Source organism: Meriones unguiculatus, chromosome 16 (assembly GCF_030254825.1).
Source record: "Meriones unguiculatus strain TT.TT164.6M chromosome 16, Bangor_MerUng_6.1, whole genome shotgun sequence".
Taxonomy (NCBI): Eukaryota; Metazoa; Chordata; class Mammalia; order Rodentia; family Muridae; genus Meriones; species Meriones unguiculatus.
This window is the reverse complement of record NC_083363.1, coordinates 48,373,799-48,395,881: the sequence shown is the minus strand read 5'-3', so window position 1 is coordinate 48,395,881 and position 22,083 is coordinate 48,373,799. Positions and strand designations below refer to the sequence as shown.

The 22,083-nt window shown below is 38.2% G+C and overlaps 1 long non-coding RNA gene across 1 annotated transcript; it reads left to right on the top strand.

The window, feature by feature from the left end:
- Positions 1-14,712: 14,712 nt before the first annotated feature.
- LOC132648249 (uncharacterized) lies at positions 14,713-21,264 on the top strand. The gene is made up of 4 exons (XR_009586620.1): positions 14,713-14,855; positions 16,617-16,690; positions 18,702-18,920; positions 21,062-21,264. It is a non-coding gene; the product is annotated as an uncharacterized LOC132648249 (long non-coding RNA).
- Positions 21,265-22,083: the final 819 nt, after the last annotated feature.

Genomic DNA, 22,083 nt, shown 5'->3' with positions numbered 1-22,083 from the left:
CAGAGTAAGCTTTTCTTAAATGAGAAGAAATAAACCACGAGAAGAAATAAACCAGACTGAAGAGCAGCCCAGCAGAAGGGAAATGACAACTGGTCCTATAAACCTAGCCAATTACCCATACCTAGTGAGATCACGTTTCTAAGAGGAGAATCTATGACTGCCATTTTCCTAAACCACAGTCATTTTTAACTGTTCTAGAAGCATATCCTCATACCCACCGGTAAGTGTAGATCTTACCCTCATTAAACAAAGAAAAGAAAAGAAGAAAAAGATGAAAAGCTTTTTTTTTTCTTAACAGCAGGTGGTGACCATTACAGAAATCCACAACTGGTCAAAATCTGGAGAACAACTGATCATGGGCTTCCCAGACCTCATTGATACATCTTACAACATAACCTCTACACCTAAGGGTTAGGGAACATTAGGGAGGAGGGGGCAGAAAGATTGTAAGAACAGAGGACATGGAAGTCTGCTGTGAGTTTATGTCTTCTCTACATGAGCAAAATCCCCCCCCAAAAAAAAAGACTTGCACAATTACAACACAAGTTAATGTGGAAGGGGACCTCTCGTAAGGCCTCCTCCTTTGAAGAAGGGATACAGACAATTAAGGAATTCTGAGAGAGGAGGGAGAATTAGATTCCCCCAGAAGTAAGCCCACTGACTGATTATCCAATACCAAATTGTCAGCCCTAAAACCATGTACATATGAGCGACACTAAATGGACTCGACAAGCTCTATGAACACATTTATTCACGTGTGTGTGAAGAAGTGCCTTGAGCTTCAGGGCTTTACATGAACCATGCCTCCTACCTGTCCATCTCCTGTGCTGCTTTAATCTGACTCAGCTCTCTCTGTATTACTTTCCCATGTACATAGCAGGCATCACTGCAGGCTTAGTCCATGTTATCAGGTCAGCCTGGACCACACACAGCTAGTTCACCGTTCCCTTAGGTCTTTCTCGGTGAGGCTCATCTGAGCACCCTGTGCTCATTCCCATGCTCATGGTCCTCATTCTTTTGCTTTGTTTGTTCTTTATTGCTACCTTCACAATAAAACATACTGTATATCTTCTTGTTCACTGTATTTCTCTATATTTTTCTGTCCTTGCCTTTGCTGAGAGAATGAAAATCCCATAACTGCAAGGGTTTTTATCTACTTTATTACTGATGCATCCCACGCACCAGAGCAGTGGTTCTTGTGTAGAAGATGCCCAGAAAATACTTTCTGAACGTGAATTTGAATGAACAACAGGAAACAGTGAGACAAAACAGCCAAGGTTGTTATTTCTCATGAAAATCTCTGGAGAACTATTTGAGTTTCATCTTGCACATGTATCATCTTAGTAAGACTAATGAACAAATTTATAAAAAGTAATCAGAAATTAAAATTTCAAAATTAATAGAAAACGTCAACTTAGGAGTTAGGAGAGAAAGAATGAGAAGAAAGAAGTCAGGACAGGAACTGAGGAAGAAAAAAAAACAAGTTAGGTAAAGGCATTGAAAATAGGGCAGCAAGAGGTGAAAGATCAAGCCAGGAGAAGTCTGACTGGAGCTCTCCCAAGAGAACAAAAAGGCATATACAGCATGGCTCTTGCTCTTCTGACTTTTTAAAATTAGGTTTACTGATGCGCATATAAAAATACAATTTCCTTTCTCTTTATAAGTAAAGTCTATTTACAACAGACTTGTTCTTTGTTCCTCAATCTTTAGGGACAGTTGGCATCAGTGGCCACAAGAAAAATCTGCAGTGAAATCAAACTCATTTCGCCCCTGCTATAGCTTGGGCAGCTCTGTAGCTCAGTCCAGTCCCAGTTCTGACACCAGAGACATCAGCAACTCCTCATGCACAGGTCAGAATCAACGATAACAGGGCTCTGGGTACTGGCAGAAAAGAGTAATTTGCCCCAATTCTGCCTTCACCCCCATATCCCCTGTTTTGCAGGGGCCCCGCCTCCCCTGGAGGCCGATGCAGCCCTGTGATTCTAGCAAAATACTTTTTCAGCTATATACTAGCCAACAGGTGAATAGCAGGGTAAAGGTTAGACTGTGGGGATTTGGCAGGAGGAATGGCAGTGAAAAATCCTATTAAAGATGGTGCTCCAAAGGAGTAGGAATCCATTGGCTTTGACTTTATTTGAGGTGATCCCAGAGTATTGCAGGTTGCCACTGCTTTCTTATCTTTCACTCCCATATTAGAGTAGGCCAGAGAGTTTATACCCTGGTTAACGTCCTCCTTCACAAAGGTGGTACCGCCTTTTACATCAATTGCAAGTCTCAACATTTCAGAGCCTGGGCAGAAGTCAGATAAATTTGTAGGAGTTGATGTTGCTACCTGGAGCTGATGGTGTTGGCAGAAAGGGTGCCCGGGAGAGAAGGAAGCTCACAGAGTTGCCGAGAGGTGGACCAACTACTACAAATTTATAATATATAAAATGGGATGAGTTTGGGCACATGTGTATGTATGAAAATATCACCATGATCAAGAAAATAAACAGATATACCACCTCTAAGAGCTTTTGTGTATATGTATGTGTGTCTCTTTTTGTTATTAGATCAGAAAGACCATCTAGAATAAAATCCATTGTGCTAAATACTGAAATGCAAAACAATTACTGTTAAGCATTACATCCTATAGAAGATCTCTAGAATTTATTCATCTTGAGTAACTTTGTTACGTATTCATTTTGGTATGAGCTTTGTATGAGCTTAGAAATAACAGAATTTTATGGATGTTAGGTATACACCAAAGGGTACATGACTCCAAAAACAAAGCATGCACTTGATTTTGCTCAGCCTTGTAACCCTGTGTAGAAAAGTCTCTGCAGCAACCTTATAGGCTGAATCTGGAGGATATCAATGACAACTGAACTAGTCCTCACCCTTAGCAAGTTCTGAGAATGATCTGCCAACAGCTTAGTCCAGAAAGATGACAGTTCTCTCTTTCAATCAAAGCTCAAAAAAAATGACAAAGCAATGTGAAAATGACCATTATTAAACCTATATCTGTTTTATTAGAAGAAGACAGCTTCTAAAAATGAAAAGAAATGGGCCAGTACCAAGGAAAGGAAATGCACAGGAAGTCAAGACTAAATACATACTTGCTGTCACTTGTTCCCCTATTTAAACAGAAGGAAAAGACTGTAAGGAGAAAAAAAAGGGAAGTGCAATAAATGTAGTCAAGGAACACAAAAACGGCAGATGAACCTTAGCAATAGTCTTACAATCAGTTCAGGACCATCAGCTTCCTGTGGACAAATCTAAGTCAAGACAGACATCTTGTTGTTTATGGGTACACACAACATCCACTCCAAACCAATACAAACAATTATAGAGGAGATTCAGTCCTAAGTGATTCATTCCCATCATTAATGCATCCATTTATTCAATAAATAGTCACTGAATGCCTCCTGTGCGCTAAAAGATATTCTGAGAAGTAGAGCACAGTAGCAGATGGAAATGAACATGGTTCTGTGCCTTGTGGAATATAAGATATTACGGAAGTTGCAGTTAGCCATGAATTAATGAAATAAATTAGTTCTGTGGAGGAGATAAGGGCTACAACACAGTGCCATGAGAAAACATCAATTTGACTTGTTTTGGCAACCTAAACCTCATGTCCATAGATAGCAATGAATGAGCAGTGGTCTGAGGATGAGTACTTTAGTAAAAAGGATTGGTCAGACAGAAAGAATGACTTTTTCAAAGAGGACCATGTGGAGAGTTGTTGGTGATTTTGAAGCTTGATAGTGGCTACACTGAACGAAGCATTTTAATTATAGTCCATATTGTAAAATGTTGTCTTTATTCCAGGAAACTGGAGAACCGTTGAAATATTTAAACAGGGAAGTTCTGGCATGCCTTTTGACGTCATTAGATTTTGGACAAGAGAAGAATAGACTATGTAAGAGTAGATGGGAAAGACAAGTTAGGATGTTACATGGTAAATGAGATTTGACTGTCTCCCTAGAGGACATGGTGCATGTAGAAAAATGTGCTCAGATTTCAGTGTTACTAAATAGTCAAATTACCTATACTTATTGGTTGGTTGGCTAGATGGTAGGAGGAAAAAGTTGTGAAGTATGACTACAATGTCTAAATTGGGCAATCACATGGATGTTGGCAATAAACCTTGTATAGACAACACTTTAAGTGCTAAGTTTAAAGGCAAAATGAGGAATTGAAGAACACAATTGGGGTTGTATAGATGTTTTTAGGAAGATGTAGGCAAAAAAAAGATGAGTAAGAATGTATCCAACACAAGATATTAATGAGTAAGTGTATTCCAGGAAGTCTTGTTTTGCAGAACACATGTGCCATCCATCTTCTCATGAGGGATAGTCATTAAACCTGAATCTACAAACCAGATGCCATTTACAAAGTAGAGTTACAAAGAATGTAGGAACTGTGGCCTCTAATATACAATAAAAAAGTCAAGGAAGAGCACAAGGATTCATTCAAAGATCAACCAAGCAAAAGAAGAATGAATGTAGTAGGATGCCAGCAGCACCATCATGAGTGGCAGCCTCACTGGAAAGAGAAGAAGACACCAAACATGTTTTCCCAGGATTGGCCTGGTGATCAACAAACAGCAGAATCTTCAGGGAGATTTGAAAAGTTGCTCTTCTCTGATAATTATTCTCAAGGCCTAATCAAATTCAATGGGAATGCGGTACCTATCGGAGACAGTAAGTGATAAATAGCAAAACTGAGAACAAGCAGCACTGAGCAACCTCCAATGTCCTTGACGTCTATGATACACAGATGAGCTGTACCGAGAAAAGTTGGTACTGACGTGTTAAAGAAACATCCTGTGATGAGCTAAGAATCATGAATTGTATAAGACTATAAAAAAAATAAGTATAAGCCTGTAAAAAAAAATGCCTCAAGTTCAATAGAGCAAGGTTGTTGAAAATCAATTATAAATTAATAACATCACTGATAAGTATAATATGAATTCCAAAACAATGAAAAAACCAAAGATAACTTTTCTCTTGCCAGAAACTCATTCTTCTGTTTTGTCTCAAATAAAGCCAAGACTTTTAACTATTTATAATGAGATTCACTCAAATAACTGCTTGTTCTGATGTCTGTGATGGCTATATAGGACATTGTGGCATGAGGAGAAGTCCTGAATGATGTGAGAATTTCTAAGAAGTCTCCTTAGAGGTAAAAGTGGCTTTCTTTTGCCTCTCTCTCTCTCTTTCATTCCTATTGGCTGAAATTTTCATGTCACTGGAACAGCCTTCAAGCTCTATGAAATGAAACATTAAGCTTAAAGAGCCACCAGCAGAGAAGCTTCAGAGCATCCTCATATGTTTAAGATGCCACCAGAGGGTTTGTCTGACAGTAGAACCCATCCAGTTATAAAGACAGAAGAGTGGTATCTAGATTATTCTGTTGCTTTGATAGGTTCTTACCATGCACATCTTGACCTTAGAGTTCAGCTTTGGTTATAAGCCAAGAGGAATTACAACAGAGATAAAGTCCTACTGAAGCTTTAAGGATGAGATGATGGAATGGGAATCAAAGAGTAATATTCTAAAGTGATGATAAGTTAAACAGTTTAAACATACTTCATTTGGGGAAAAAATACCAAGCTTTAAGTATTAAGTGAAATATATGAAATAATTTTTATTGTATATAGTTTTCTGATTTCCAAAAATATAACCAACTTTCTTTTTTCTTTAATATAAACCATTCCATAGGACAAAATTAAGAATTCCAAGGACTAGGAAGCAAACTCAAATTTTAGATTTCAGGAGAGACGTGAGAAGATAGGGATAGACCCCCAAATCTCCTTAAATGCACATAAACCCCAAAGAGCATGTGCTTAGAAATACCAGGAGACAGCACAGGAGAATGCAGAATTTCTGCATAGTCAGTGAAGTCAACAGAGCTTGGGAGATGGGCCAGGTAGGAGATGGGCAAATGTCCCAGGAATTATAAAAACTGTAGAACAGTAAGTTGGCATCCATTTTGAGAATTCTAGACTGATTAGTAAATGAATGACCTGTGAGTATTTAAAGAAAACAAAATCTTCTAATGAAGTGACTTGGTGATGGGCCAAAGTAGAATGCTGTAATTCCTTTCTGTACTCTTACCATTTTCTCTCTTCCCCAGATACTATACTCTATCAGAATACTATTGCCTTTCTCTGCTGACTGTGTGTTTTCTCAGATGAATATTTTATTCATAGTTTAAGTGTAATTATTCAAAGATAGCCGACAAGACAAACTGGTAAAATCCCACAGACACAAATGATAGTAAAGTGTTTTAATATAGTTTCTTCGGAGAGAAGTATAGTATGCACACTGTGGGTCTGTGGGAGTAATCATTTCCAATTACACACCATTAGGAAGTTAATCTCATGGTGAGGACGAGAGAGAATACTTTTCAATTCTCACTTCAATGTTCCTCAGCTTTTCTTTCTTCCATCCCTCAGACTAAATTTGGCGTGCTTGTTGGGGGTTAAATTACAAAGGAGAGGGAGAAAGACCAATCATATGGGAAAGAATCACTAAGTAACAGCTAAAAACACACATTAAGAATACTACATTTAGAATAAAGGTCTCTGAATACCACACTAATGGCTCTGTGCTAAAACTAAAATTTTATCAATTATGGATGAATTTCTGAACAGTACCTTCTGGAATAGGAACAGTAAAAGCTCTAAGTAAAGAAATCATTATCACATTTGATTGAAGAACTTCACCAGCTTAAAAAAAAAAAAGGCTACGTTTATAAATTTGTGAACACCTGAGATCATTTTATAGAAACTTTCCCTGATTGGGTTGAACTAGTTATGTTATCCATCACTACCTAAGGTGGGAAGCTATTTCAGCTCATTCTTCTTTACCCTTTTAAGCTTCCAAAGAAAAGGCCCTGGTAGTTCTTGTTGTGACTGGGGAGACTGGGAGAAAGCGTATCTCTCCTTATCTATGCAGTTAAACCTCTACTGCCCAGAAAGAGTAAGCTGGGTGGTTAATACTATATCCAGATGCTGGCTTCGAAGCCTCGCTTCAGCCAGCCTGCGCTGTTGAGTGTCATGCCACTGATAGGTCAGCTGTTCACTGGTCTCAATCTACAATAGCATTTCTACCTGCCTCTTCCATAATGCTATCACAAATTCATGAAGGACACGATGGAAGACCTTGTCTTCCCAAGTATTTTTATCTGTCTCAGTCAATGGTGCCATCATCTCCATCCATTCTTTCTATTCAAGCTTCCCAGTATCTGCCTGTCTCCCTCCTGCCACTTCCATCAACCACAAGTACTACTGATACCACCTCTAAAATTTCCATCAGTCAATTCCATTATCTTCATTCCCTCTGCTGCTGCCCTAGTTCAGTCTTCTTTCTATTGCTGTCTGCAGTTATCTTTCTAATATAAAAATCTAATTATTTCACAGCTATACTTTAAGAAACCTTCCATAGTTCCACTCTGCCTGTCTCTAATAAAGTTTTCAAAGCCTTCTAGAATTGAGTTCTGCTTTGTCCAGCTTTCTCTCTCTCATTCTCTCTGGCTTTCTTTCTTCATCCCAGTTTTCACAGAAATACCCCACCCCACACCCATACCCCACCCACACCCTCTCTCTCTCTCTAAATATATATGTGTGTGTGTGTATGTATGTGTATGTATATATGTGTGTGTGTGTATGTGTGTGTACACTAATCACTAAGTCTTTAAGTAAAACAAAAGAATAATGAAGCCTTAACAAAAAACATCCCTTCTAAGTATAAGTTCTGTACTTATAAGCACCACTGACAGAAGTAATAATGCTACTGCATGTCAGTCTCAGCTCAAATTCCACCACCTTTGAGACGTTTCTCTGATTCCTAAAGGCCAAATAAATAATTGTTGTTTTTTGTGGTTTTATAACAAGATTGCAGTTATAAACAAAAACTGTTCATTGTTTATACAATAACAACAAAACTGACAGTTTTGTTGTTATTGTATTGGTTTTGGGTTTTTTGGGGGGGTTGTTGTTTTGTTTTGTTTTGTTTGAAATAAGGTTTCTTTGTGTAGCCTTGGCAGTCCTAAAACTTGATTTTTTTTTTTTTTTTAGAACAAGCTGACCTCAAACTCAGAGATTCAACTGCCTCTGCCTTCAGAGTGCTAGGATTAAAGGTGTGCATTGTTACTGCCTCATTGCAGTGGTGTCTTAGTTCTTATTTTCTTTTATGCCTGTAAAGTATAAATACAGTTCAAATGGATTCAGAACTACAAGGGATAACGCAGAAATAAGAGCAGGACATTTGTTTAGCGCGCCACTGTCTAGGGAGAACACTCCAGAAATATCACCCAGAAGGCAAGTAGTAGTGTGGATGAGAAAGGGAAAAAATGGTTTCCATTGGCTCGGTGTTATGCCTTGTATTTCCACCATGTTTAGCAGTTAATTTGTGGTTTTCATAACGACAGAAAAGACATGCTATGGAATACTTGGAATAATCTAAAGTTATGGGGTTTTGTGCAAGAGACTTACACTAAGATAGGCATTATAGGAATAATGGAAACTATTTAATAACAACTTGTGTAAACTGAGCGAATATGGACTAAAATGGTACTAAATTATTCACATGAACGGTCATTTATGTTTATATCAATACTATTATCACTCTTGTTCTATACATTATGAAACTGAGGCATACTGTTTATTGTTTGGTCACATAGGTAATAAGGGAGGATCTAATATTTGACTCTGGAGTCACGTAATTATTAAGCAAGACTCAACTAACATGAGCCTGTGGTAGTGTATTTTAAATAGCAAATGTCACACTATATTAATAGATACATCGAGTGTAGGCTAAAGGAGGTAATTTTCAGTTGTAAATTTCAGAGGTAAGTATTCAGTATGTGAGATATGAGAACCATATTCCCCTTTTCACATTTTTAAAATAAATTTTAATTGAAATAAGATACATCACTTCCCCCTTCTTTTTCTACCTCCAACTCTTCTCATACTCCACTGCTTTTGAGTTAATAGTCTCTTTATCTTGGATTATTATTCTTATAATTACATGTATGGGTATGTATATGTATACACAAATATATAAATGCAACTTACCGAGACTGTTTTTGTTGCCTGTGTGCATATTGTTTTGGAGCTAGCTACTCTGAATTGGACAACAAAAGAGGGGCAGAGATATATTCTTAGAAGACCACACGTGGTACCCGGAAGATGACAACAAGAAGCACATAGATCTTGGAATGCAAAAATTTGATGGAAAAACCCTTTACTAATGGAAAGAAAATGAACATAAAATACTCAGGCTTTCCTCATCCAACCAGGAAGAAGAAAGAAGGGGTGTGTGGCAGAGTAGTAAGGGAGGCGAGCACAGAAAAACAAAGCGTAATTCCAGATAAGAAGGAAGACGTCACGATGAAACCTCTCATTTTGTGAACTAACCTAAAAAATAATAATAAAAATTTTAAAGAATTTTAGAAGAAGGCCAATTACTTAGAAAGGATTGAATTCCTTCAGTATTGCTATAGTGGGCAAAAACTAGGAATAAACATTGGAGTGAAGAAACAGCTTTCTACCCAAACTAACGAAGTTCAAATAACATCTAGAACTGTGAGCCCTCAGAGCTCTCACAGAAGAGTAAGCTCTCCGTCCCAGAAGCGCCCAGCCAAGGCGCCACACACAGGCTCTGCAGTCACATCACAGAGAGCCTAAAGTGAGTAAGAGAAGACACCCGTGGGACAGAAACCACCACCATCAAACCCTCACATCATTCGAGTGGGAAGCTGGAAGTCTGAGAGGCCTCTCTCTCTCTCTCTCTCTCTCTCTCTCTCTCTCTCTCTCTCTCGGAGAGGTATTGTGCACATTCCTAATAATTCTGCCTTCAACCTATTCTCCACGTCAACTGTAAGCCCCTCCCCCTTAAAAAAAATTCCTTGATAACCTGAAACCAGACCTTCCTGCTACTCTTAGAAATCAAAACTAATTCGTTGCATTGCCTCGTTAGGGAACAGAATTAGGAAACGTCGCACGGTTAATCTAGCCTTTCCCTTTCTGTCAACTTACTAAATTAATCTTTAATCTAATAAACACCTAAGTGCTGTGTCCCTGAAGAAAGGGCTGTCAAGTGGAAACGACCAATCAAAGCATGCACGTCACAGAACGCTCATTCGGCATGTTCTTGTATAGGTGTTTGCATAAGCTCTAATACAAGGCTAACAACTCTACCTCCCTGACACTTGTTTCATCACTTTATTTGGAGGCTGAAATAGACTTAATAGGGGCTGATTACATTACTGGCTTTGGGCTTTAAGAAAACGAGACATCAGTATTACATTTCCTTGTTCTTAATCCCTTTCTCTTCTTGGGATTTTTTAAAGGCTAATTGCTTGTAATTCTGAAAGTTCATGAGTTAATTTGCTTAAGACCCCAGAAACACACATAAGACCAGCAGAAGATCTAGGGAAGCAGACTGCAATCTCTTTCCTGATAGGACTATTAGAGATTCGACGATGGCGAAGATACTTTGCAAATGAAAGAAAAGAGACTAAGTTCATTTATACATGCAGAAAACATAAACAAAATTCTGAATTATGGGTGCTAAGGAGCATCTCCTTAGCATTTATTAAAATACACATATATATGTGTTTGGGTTTTTAATTATTTTACTGTATTTTTAAATTGCATCCATATAAGTGTTTTGCCTGTATGTACAAAAATGCACTATGTACATGCAGTGTGTACAGACACCAGAAGAGGGCAAGAGATCCCTTGGAACTAGAATTACAGGCACTATGTGGGTACTAGGACCCGAACCCAGGTCCTCTGCAAGAACAACCAGTACCCATAACTCCTGAATCATTTCTCCAACCACACGTTTGTTGTTTGTTTGTTTGTTTGTTTGAAGGAAAAGGCTTTCATAGAAAATAACGAAAGATCTCACCTTTTATTCCATTTACTTTGTGCATTAACCACTTTTTCCCCTAAAAAAAAAGAAAACTGCAATGGAAACATGTATTCACCTGTAAACATGTATGTGTTTAGCATTTTTACTAACAAAAACAGCAGCTTTGTTTGCATTACCTTATACAGTTTTTTGACTATTTAACATGTTTTATATGTATTCAAAAACATATCTATATCACTATATATCTTTAACACTATACATCTTACATACCTGGGGTTCTATTTTATAGGTTCTTTTGATTTGAGTAGAAAATGCTCTCCCTTCAAACTCCTCTGTGGAGTGCTTAGCCCCTATCTGGTAGCATTACTTGGGATTATGGGGCCGAGCTGGAGAAAACAGGGAACTCTGAGTGTCTATGGTCAGTTAGATATTGTCACAAACCCCTTTTTCCCTGCTTCCTGTCCCTTACTAAACATCCATGCAAACCCCAACGGCCAGCCCAGTACATGGTCCAAGCAATCATGGACTGAACCCCTAAATTAATCTTTCCTTCTTTCAAATTGTTTCTCTTGGCATTGCTACAATAATAAAAAAAATTCACTGATACATGGCTGTCGAAAAACATATGCCACTAACGTCTAATTAATGGAAATTTCCAATTAATGGAAGTTCAGGTTACCATGTTTCTGTTCTCATAATTAAAATGTATTGAATATCCTTGAAATTCTGTTTCTGAGCATAGGGAACCTATTTGAAGATAAATTTCTATTCGTATAATTTCTGGATCAGAAGGTACATGTAGTTTTAAAATGTGCTAACTATATCATGTACTTTATATTCATGAAGATAAAAATATTAATTTTCAGATGAAATATATACCAAAGTATTAATTTAATGTTATTTGAAAGAGAGTAGTAGTTATAATTAATAATTTGCTTCTGAAATATGAAGGACCTGAAGATGAATCCTTTCATTTTCCCCAAAACAAAGGATATTACAATTCTTTGCTTGAATATATTACCAAATTTGCCACAAATAATAAAACCTTAAAAGCACGTTAAGGAGATACATTCTGAATGGTACTTTATATTCACATGTTTTGAAAGCTTTAGAGAATTAGGAATAACATGGAGAAAAATGATTTCTTAAAAGTTAATTACTTGGATCATTAGAAAGATCTCATTTGCAGTGACTAGAAGCTTGCAGTTCCAAATGAGATTGTTGTGAAGCTTGGGAATTGGAGCGTGACACACAGACATGATTGCATTTAGAACAGTGAGCAGAGAGTCGGGTTCCACCTGTGCAGATATTCAGGAAGCATTTTATGGTCATTATATTCTAAGGTAAAATTTTTTGGACATGCCTAGTCATGCATGCATGAGCTATGACTCACAGCAAAACTAAATTGTACCCCAACACAAAATGGGAAGTCAAAACCCACAGTAAGTTTGTTTTGTATATTATATTCTGTCCAAATATTAGTTTTTCTACCTGCTCCATTCTCTAGGCTCCTTTTCATCCCCTTTTATTTAATACAAGAAATTCAGTGAGAAAACTTTCTGACTATATCTCTATATATTTAAAGATGATGTAGATGGTGGATAGATAGGTTCTTCAAATTTTATATTTAATCACAAACCATTCCTTTTGGAAGCTTTGCTCTCACTGTCAGAATTGCTAAATAGCAAGATTCAGGCATCCAGTGATGGCTCCCTTGTCAATCTCAGTGGGCATGAGCAGTCGCTGGAGCTTGCAGTATCAGTTGCTAGGCAACCTGTTCATCCGCTGAGCCTGGTATTTCAATTCAGCTGCAGTAAACGTCTTGTTATGTTACGGTCATTCAAAACTACTTTCATTACATAATATCTACCAGTATAATAAAAGAGTTCAAATGTTTAGGGGCGTGGGGGTAGCAGGGAAAAATCTGTGCAGCTGTGGCGACAAGATAACGTCAAATTACGCTTTCGGGATATGAGAAAGTACAGAATGATGACATATTTAACACTAAGTTCTTCATAATGTAGCCCTGTAAAAGCATTCTGCCAGGCTATTTACTTGATGGTATCAAATGAGGTCTTGTTACCATTTTAAAAAGTTTCTAGCTGACACTGACATGAAAGTAAAACAGAAATAGCCTTGAGAGGTGAGAATATTAATACTGTGGATCTAGTAAATGAGAAAAGTGTATCCAGCCAAGTTCTGTTCAAATAATAATGCGTAAGAACAGATTTTCACAGAACTACATTTCAGGGAGAAATAAGTCACTATTCCTGGTTACCGATCTTACTAATCCGGTTCTTCTGCAGAAATGCCACACTTCTGTGGCCTGCGCTGGAACTGACTTCACACAGAACATTCTTTATCCTTGGATTTTCTTTTTTTCTTAGAAGAAGCACATGGTCGTTACAGTAAGATGACTCAAAGCCGTGTTTTGTTCACTTACCCAATTTTACCTACTTGCACAACAGAACTTGTCTTAAGCTATTTGACCACTAAACAAAAGTACCCTACATTGGTATGAACAACAAAAGTGTGTTTCTCATCATTGGAAAGTCTGAGGATTCCAAAACCAGGGTGCTCACTGATTCTGTGGCTCTGATAAGAGCTCATTCTCTTTACACACATCCTACTGCACGTTCTCACACAGTTAAAGAAATGAACAAGACTTCCTTGTTGTTAATTGCTGAGTAGTATTCCATTGTGTAAATGTACCACAATTTCTGAAATCATGAAAACTGCAGGCAAATGGTGTGAACTATAAAAGATTATACTGAGTGAGGTAACCCAGAAGCAGAAAGACACATATGGTATATACTCACTTATAAGTAGATTTTGGTTTAGTAGACATACTAAAATTTATAGTCCTAAAGAAGTTAAACAACGAGGAGGACCCTAGAGAAGAGGCTGAAAGCTCACTCAGGAGGGCAAACAGGATTGTTGGTACAATGTCCTTGTGGAATGTATACAATTTACCCTTGTTCATTCAAATGCTGATTTCTCTGTCCTGCTAGCTGGTTTCAATCAGATTGTGATTGCATTGTGATTCTTATTCTAAGCATCACCTGTCTCAAGTTTATGTACACATGCCACCATTTGTTTTTTTTGTTTTTTTTTTTTTTTGTATTGTTAATAAAACAACCAGCCACAGTCAGTACTGAGCAATGGAGAGAATAGGGTGGGACATCCTGGTCCAGAGGGGAGGAGAAGGAAGTGAGAGGGAGGAGTAGGAGGGCAGAGATCTGCAGGACAGGACTTGGAACAATGAGGAGAGATGAAATGGCTCTAAGATATGACTAAAAGCAAGTATAATGTTGGAAATTCTGAATAGGAGGAAGTATGCATGCTTGGAGGTTTAGGATGGAGTAATAATTGCCCAGCATTGTGCTCTAGGTTAACTAAATATATTCTAGTCTCTGTGTGCTGATTTGAGTATACAGTTGGTTTAGAAATAACTGCTGATCAACCAAAAGTTAAATCGAATATAAATATAAAACATAAATATCAACAGCAAATGGTGTACCAACGTGTGGCAGAATTTACAATAATCTAACAAGAACTTACAAAGAAAGTAAAACTATAGAGCAGTTTTTCAATTTTGTGCCTTAAAAACAAAGCAACCGCAGTTCCTAACTAGGACCTCACAGATTCTTGATTAGACAGATCCCCTGCAGAGCAGCAAGGCCTCCAGCAGACTGCAGAAAACAAAAATTCTTACATACAAACTCCAGAGAGTCAGTTTCTTTGGGGGGGAGGGGGGAGGAAGTGGTTTTCTAACAAGAAAGTTTCTCAAAGCCAAGCTTTGCTAGCCAAGGCAGAAAGTTAAATCCCTTTGAGAAGGGGTTCTTGATAGTTGGAGGAGCAAACATTTGTGGACCCGATAACTTCCCAGAGTGAGGAAGGGGTCAGGATCCAGTGAGGGAGGCAGAAAAATAGCTCTCCCTGGAAGCAGACCCAGAGACAGACTGAGAAGCCTCAGCATCTGAACTGGTAAGGTCTGAGAAGGAAGCTGGGTCTAAAAAGGTAAAGTCCTTAGAGGTTTGAGATTAAAAATTATAATTTTCTATGTTGAAAATGGAAGAAGACACAATGACACAGTGCTTCTAGGTACCATTTGAGCTTGTTTCTCTTAGCAAAGAAATAATTTTTTTCAATGATCATTTCAGTTTTGTATATCCTTTGTGGGAGAGATCAAGATAGGACAGACTTGGAGAAAGAAGAGACTGAGAAAAGAGATGATAAATTCAAGGCCATAGAACAGAGGTTGGGGGAATCTTTGAATTAAAATAGCCTTCAGAACAATCCAACCTGGTACTTACAATAACACCAAGAAAGAGGTAGGTCCAGATGACAAAAGGCCACAGAGGCTTGAAGATATTGCACAATGGCAGCCCATTGAGATGCTGGAGAGAAAGTCTTCAGCTACAGGCCAACTTGGTCAGACTGGATATTGTATGCATTGTTAAGGTTCAATTACTAGATGAAGGTCTATATGCTAAAGTAGAAATGCAGATCCTGTTTAATGTTGTCTTGGAACAAGGTCATACAATGGCTGGTATGCTCCAATTTAAAGAGTTGAGAAATGAAACATATGTGCTATGTCAAAGATTTAATTAAGACTTAATTCTAGTAGGCTTTTGCCTTAAATTCTAGAGAGCAACATTTGTTAGAGATGGCAAATGTTTTGGAGACGCCCTTGCAAATTGGGGCTGATGGTGCTTCTACATGTATATCCATTGGAATTCGACAATATTTTAGACAGTATGACATGTATAACTTTTAATCCTACAGTTCAAACAATTATGAAAATATCTAGCAGTAATTTTTAAAAGACGCTCATAAAACAGAAGGGAAATATAATATCTCCCCCAAATAGATTAAATGATGATTTATCAATTTTAAAATGTTTACATGAGATAAGTAACACACCTGCTAAGATACAGTGGAATTTAGAAAAGACTGCTGGATTAAAGCAGCATATAAAGGTACTAACCTCACAATGGAGAACAGGGAATGTGTTACGCTGGGGAGGAGGTTTTGCGTGTCTTCCTACAGAAGAGAAATTATGGTTTCCATCAAAACTAATAACCAAAAATGACAGAGGAAGACCACCAGAAGATCTTGGCCACATACAAGGAGAGAGAAACAAAGAAGACTAAACAGAACAGGTAACATAAACTGATCATCCCTTCACATAGGGACAACTCTAAAACTGACTGAATCATAAAAAAAAAAAATGGCTCTAGCCAGAACTTCAACAACACATGACCAATAAACCCATGGCTACAATATCCTCAAAATTTATTATGCCATTCTTTTAATTGGCATAAATAAAATTGGTTTACAGTTTAGTTTCATCCTGTATATCTCATACATTTATAATTTTAGGACTGTGTAATGCTTGTGAGAAATTATATGTTTGCAGAACAATAGGACTGGACACTGGATCAAACCTGACAGAATTCATCCTCCCAGCATGCTGGGACATTGACATATCTGTCCCAGCTTCCTGCATGTTCCAGCATCCTGCATGTTCCAGCCTCAACTGCTTCAACTGCTGTTTCTCATGAAAGCCTGTTTCCAAGAGAGCTTTGAAGAAAGCTGCTAATCTCAATTGGTTCAGCATTTTTGACTATTCCAAACAGGACTCATATTAAGCCTGAAATTTCTCAACATTCAAAGACTGGACAACAGATGTTAATGTTTGCTTAATTAACCATTTTCCCCAATTTTATTTTGGCCCCCTAACAGGATTTCTGAGTGTTCAAAAGTCAGCTAGGAAAAATTCATGAGAACGACGTCCAATTTCCTTTAAGGGGGATCAGGTAGGTTTTTGGTTGTTCTCTGTGGCTATGAATGTTTGTTTGGGATATGGTTATAAATTATTGATAGTCTTATTCAGAGAGAAAACAAGGTTAGACTCAGGGATTTCTCTCTTTTCCTTTTTCTTTTCTTTCTTAGATAAGGAGAAAAGAGGTTGAAAAGAAAGAAAGGGGAATACAGGGATATCTTACAGGAATGAGACAAAAGGTAGATTATTGAATCTACTCAATTTAAGGCTTTATTATTATTCTCAAATAAGGTTATTTTTTAACTCTGGTATAGGATTTTGTATACTGATGACAAAATAAGTCTATTTTTAATACATTGATAAATTTTAGTATATTGATACAAATTCAAGGTTACTTCCAATACTTTTTTTTTAAAGGGAAGAATTTTAACTTTATTTTTTTTTATCAGTTACATTTTATTAACTCTGTATCCCAGCCGTGTCCCGATCCCTCATTCCCTCTCAGTCCCTCCCTCCCTCCCTCATCTCCACCGTGCCCCTTTCCAAGTCCACTGATAGGGGGGACCTCCTCCCCATTCATCTGATCCTGTTTTATCAAGTATCTTCAGGACTGGCTGCAAAGCCCTCCTCTGTGGCCTAACAGGACTGCTCCTCCCTTCGTGGGTGGGGAGACCAAAGAGCCAGTCATTGAGTTCCTGTTAGAAATAGTCCCTGTTCCCCTCACTTTGGGAAACCAATTGGTTACTGAGCTACCACAGGCTACATCTGAGTGGAGGTTCTAGGTTATATCCTTACATGGTCCTTGGTTGAATGTCAGTCTCAGAAAAGACCCTGTGCCCAGATATATTTGGTCCTTGTGGAGCTCCTATCCTTTCCCCATCATACTAACTCCCCTTCTTTCTTATGATTCCCTGTACTCTGCCAAAGGTTTGGTCATGAGTCTTTGCTTTGAAAACCCTGCTAGTTAGAGTCTTTCAGATGCGCTCAGTAGACTCCTGTCATACGTTCAATGCACATCCCATCTGTCTTTCTAAATGAGGATTGATCATCTTACCCCATGTCCGCTCAATTGATTATCTTTTTTAGGTGTATAGATTTCATTATGTTTATCATATCTTATAGGTCTATATAAGTGAGTATATCCCATGTTTGTCTTTCTCCTTCTGGGATATTTCACTCAGAATGATCTTTTCTAGATCCCACCATTTGCCTGCAAATTTCATGATTTCCTCCTTTTTGATTGCTGAGTAGTATTCCATTATATAAAAATACCACAATTTCTGTACCCATTCCACCGTTGATGGACATCTGGGTTGTTTCCAGGTTCTGGCTATTACAAATAGAGCTGCTATAAACATGGTTGAGCAAGTGTCCTTTTTGTGCACTTGAACAAACTTTGGGTATATACCTAGCAGTGGTATAGCTGGGTCTGGAGGAAGCACTATTCCTATTTGTCTTAGAAAGCACCAGATAGCTTTCCAGAGTGGTTGTACCAGTTTACATTCCCACCAGCAGTGGAGGAGGGTTCCCCTTTCTCCACAACCTCTCCAGCATGTGTTATCGCTTGAGTTTTTCATCTTGGCCATTCTGATGGGTGTAAGGTGATATCTCAGGGTCGTTTTGATTTGCATTTCCCTGATGGCTAATGAGGATGAGCATTTCTTTAAGTGTTTTTCTGCCATTCGATACTCCTCTGTCGAGAATTCTCTGTTTAGCTCTGTTCCCCATTTTTTAATTGGATTACTTGGATTGCTGCTTTTCAGCTTCTTTAGTTCTTTGTATATACTTCTTCGTATATACTACTTCCAATACTTTTAAACTGCTTTTACAAACTGTTTAGGGTATTCAGTAATGCAAGTTAATTGCTAGTTAATCAACTCATAGTCATGTCACACACTAGTCTAACTTATCACAGGAGTATGCATCCTAGTTTAACAGATAGATATAATTTTATAGACAGGTTGAGTACATAAAGATAGATAAGTCTTCAAAAACTTCAGAGACCTACAGAATATGGCATTTAAAATGTCTTTATTATTTTAAAGATTCTTTGACAATGAGACAGGTCATCTCCTGGCAGCACCCCACCTACCTCAAAGAAGATAATGAGCATCAAAGAACCTCCATAAAAAGATGGCTTCAAATGTGGCAAACGAGCCACTCAAGCAAAAAGAAAATGCCCTCTTTTCAGGACAGCAGAATCTACCAAAAGTGGACAAGCCTAAATGCAGGACAGATCAACTTCTGAACTCTACCAAGACAGGGTAAGAAAATCCTAAATAGTTCCTGCTTCACATTTATGTCTGTCAAATATAGTGAGCCAGAAGGCGGAAGATGATGCTCCGACGTTATAGAGAGTTTCGGGTGATCAGGCAGAAAACTTTGTCAATTTTTTATTTCTTGGAAGCTGCTAACATGCACTTCCTATTTACTCAAGTAATTTTATTCCTTCTTAAGTCTCTGGTGGGGTGGAATACCAAATAGTTATAGTTCCACAATTAAGCTTAAGCTATTTAGAATTTAAGAAAATGTTTTCATATAAAAAATACCAATAATAATAAAAGTTAATTTAGGTATAGAACTCTAAACTTGTCAAGACCGGATAGATAATCAAATACTTTCTCCTAAATTGCCAAGTGCATGTAAACTGGACATTGCACATGTAAATCTTGCCTAATTGTTTTCATAAAATTTATAATTATTACTGTATTGAAAGAAAATGGGCCTTTTATTGGATTAAAAGGGGGAAATGTTGGCATAATGTTCTTGTGGAATGTATTCAATTTACCCTTGTTCATTCAAGTGTTGATTTCTCTATAACACTATCTGGTTTCAATCCTGACATTGCATTGGGATGCTTATTCTAAGCAACACCCGTCTCAACTTTGTAAACATGCCACCATTTGTTTTCTGTATTGTTAATAAAACAACCAGCCACAGTGCTGAGCAATGGAGAGAATAGGGTGGGATATCCTGGTTCAGAGGGGAAGAGAAGGAAGCGAGTGGGAAGAGTAGGAGGGCAGGGATCTGCAGGACAGAACTTGGAACCACGAGGAGAGATGAAATGGACCTACAATATGACTAAAAGCAAATATAATGTTGGAAATTCTGAATGGGAGGAAGCTATGCATGCTTGGAGGTTTAGGATGCCCAGCATTTTGCTCTAGGTTAACTAAATACATCCTAGTCTCTGTGTGCTGATTTGGGTATAAAGCTGGTTTAAGAATAACTGCTGATTAACCAAAAGATAAATCAAAATTAAATATCAGTATTCGACAACACAGGATAAACATTGGAAGTAGGAAAAGTCAGGGAGACATTGGAGAAGACAGGGAAAAGGTCAGGAGCCTTCCATAGGGGGCCTCTGAAAGACTCTACCCATCAGGGTATTGAAGGGGATACTGAGACTCCTAACCAAACTTTGGGCAGAATGTTGGAATCCTTATGGAAGAAGAGGGAGATAGAAAGACCTGGAGGGGAAAGATCACAAGGAGAACAACAGAGCCAAAAACCTTCGGATCAGTGGAGCCTGCAGAGACTGATAGTCCAAGCAAGGACCATGCATGGAGAGTACCTAGACCCCCTGCTCAGAAGAAGCCCATAAGCTGCTCAGTTTCCAATTGGGTTCCCTTGTAAGGTGATTAGGGGCTGTCTCTGACATGAACTCAGTGGCTGGCTCTTTGATCACCTCCTCGTGGGGAGTGCAGCCTTGCCAGGCCACAGAGGGAGACAATACAGCCAGCCCTGACGAGAACTGATAGGCTAGGATCAGATAGAAGGGGAGGTCCTCCCCTATTAGTGGTCTATGGATGGGGAATAGGGGGAGAAATGGGAGGTGGTGTGACTGGGAGGAGATAAGGGAGGGGGCTACAGCTGGGATACAAAGTGAATAAACTGTAATAAATAAATTAATTTTAAAAATTATACAATAAAGAAAAATGTTGAAATAAAAAAAATGAACAAGATTTTTAGTCTTCTATCACAGGATGTCTCTTCCAGCCATGAAGGGACAGACCCTTTGACCCTGTCATTTCCCCAAATCCCATTTCTTAATACTACCACATTGGAGATTAGATTTCAACATCTCAATTAGGGGGCAGGCACAAATATGCAGACCACAAGAAAAATACCCTATTTACAATGAGTAGATTGTAGGCAGAGGAGGACAAGAAAACAGAAGTAGAACATAGTTTTGGATTCAGTAACAAAACAACAGAAGTTACAATGTCGTAAGTGATGTTGATAGGTTTTTATACTTCTGTTCACGCTTTCAGAAATCTTTTCTCATTTTTGTCTTGCCATCTTCAATACTCTCTTTCTCTCTCATGGTTTCAGGTGGCCATCACAACATTGCAGTCAATCAGAAGCTAAAAGCATACATCTCTATTCTCCTCTCTCACCACAGGTCGCTGCCCTCAGACCTCTCCTCACACCCTGCTGGGCAGAGCTAGAGCAAGCCTAACTGCGAAGGAAACTAGGAAATCAGGTTGTCGGTAGGAAAAGCATATCTCTGTCCAGCAAAAACTCCAGGAAGCTGTTTCTAAAGGAAGAAAAAAAAAAGTGGATATTGGTATCTAGCTGTTTCTGGCATAAGAAACAAAAGCAATTCTCAGCCGTGTTGTATGGAAGTGATAAAATAATTTTCAACTGTAACAATACATTTTCTTGTATAAGTTGCAATAATGCTCCTAGAATGAAGTAGGATGGAGGTAACTACAAACACTGAATGAAATCAGTCTTTTTTTTTTTTTTTTTTTTTTTTTCTGGAATGATCTAGTACCCCGCAGAAAATCAGCCTGGAGATCAAAAAGCAATTGAGGGTAATGAATATACTCTACTATTCTGTTCATGATCTCACCCTCATGCACATGTCAAAACTCAGCGAATTGCATGTTTTAAATGCTTAAGGCTCACTATATGTCAGTGATCTCACATAGGACTTGTTAAAAGGGGCAGCGTGGAATATGAACAAAAGTGCAGGTAGGTAAGGGTCACCGGGAAGAAGCTGCCAGGTGGGTAAGTGAATCCTCTTACCCACCTGTGTTCTCATCAGGAAAAGCTTTTCTTCAAGAAAAGCTAAAAAGGTGAGCTTGGCCAGGACCACAATATAAAATACACAGATCATTCCAGTAGAAGACTTGAACTGGAAATGGATCAACAGGATGCCTACTGTTAGAGATAAGATAACTGGAATTAATGGACAGTCTTTAGGAGTATGGGTATAGGACAAAAAAAAATATAAGAACAAACTTTAAATAAAATAGGAGATATAGCTCCCAAGCAACATAAAATTAGTGAAATCAAGACTAAAGCCAACATTTTATTTTTCTGTAAAGATAAGACAAAGGAAAGGGCTTGCTTGGAACTGTAACCTTCCCTTACTGTTACTTTCCTGGAGAAGATGCTGAAATGCAATGAGAAATTGGC